Genomic DNA, 328 nt, shown 5'->3' on the forward strand with positions numbered 1-328 from the left:
ATTCTGATGAATATTTTCCACTTTTATGATGCGTTGCATACAAATCGCCGATCTTTCCGTTTACAAAGTGGATCAAATCTGGTGTAAATTTTGCCTTCTTTTCTAATATGCTTGTAATTTATAAATTCAAAATAAATTAACCACCTCTACAAAAAAAAAAAAAAAAAAAAAAAAAAAAAAAAAAAAATTAGTTGGCAGCGGTGGGATTCGAACCCACGCCTCCGAAGAGACTGGTGCCTAAAACCAGCGCCTTAGACCACTCGGCCACGCTACCTCGTATACACTAGCAATTTGCAAACGTCTAGTCATTAAAGTGGGAAATCATTAT

General features: G+C 35.4%; 1 non-coding gene across 1 annotated transcript; it reads right to left on the reverse strand.

Annotated features, from left to right (window-relative positions):
* Positions 1-192: 192 nt before the first annotated feature.
* Trnal-uag (transfer RNA leucine (anticodon UAG)) lies at positions 193-274 on the reverse strand. The gene has a single exon. It is a non-coding gene; the product is annotated as a tRNA-Leu (tRNA).
* Positions 275-328: the final 54 nt, after the last annotated feature.

The sequence above is a fragment of the Octopus bimaculoides genome, unplaced genomic scaffold (assembly GCF_001194135.2).
Source record: "Octopus bimaculoides isolate UCB-OBI-ISO-001 unplaced genomic scaffold, ASM119413v2 Scaffold_262863, whole genome shotgun sequence".
Taxonomy (NCBI): domain Eukaryota; kingdom Metazoa; phylum Mollusca; class Cephalopoda; order Octopoda; family Octopodidae; genus Octopus; species Octopus bimaculoides.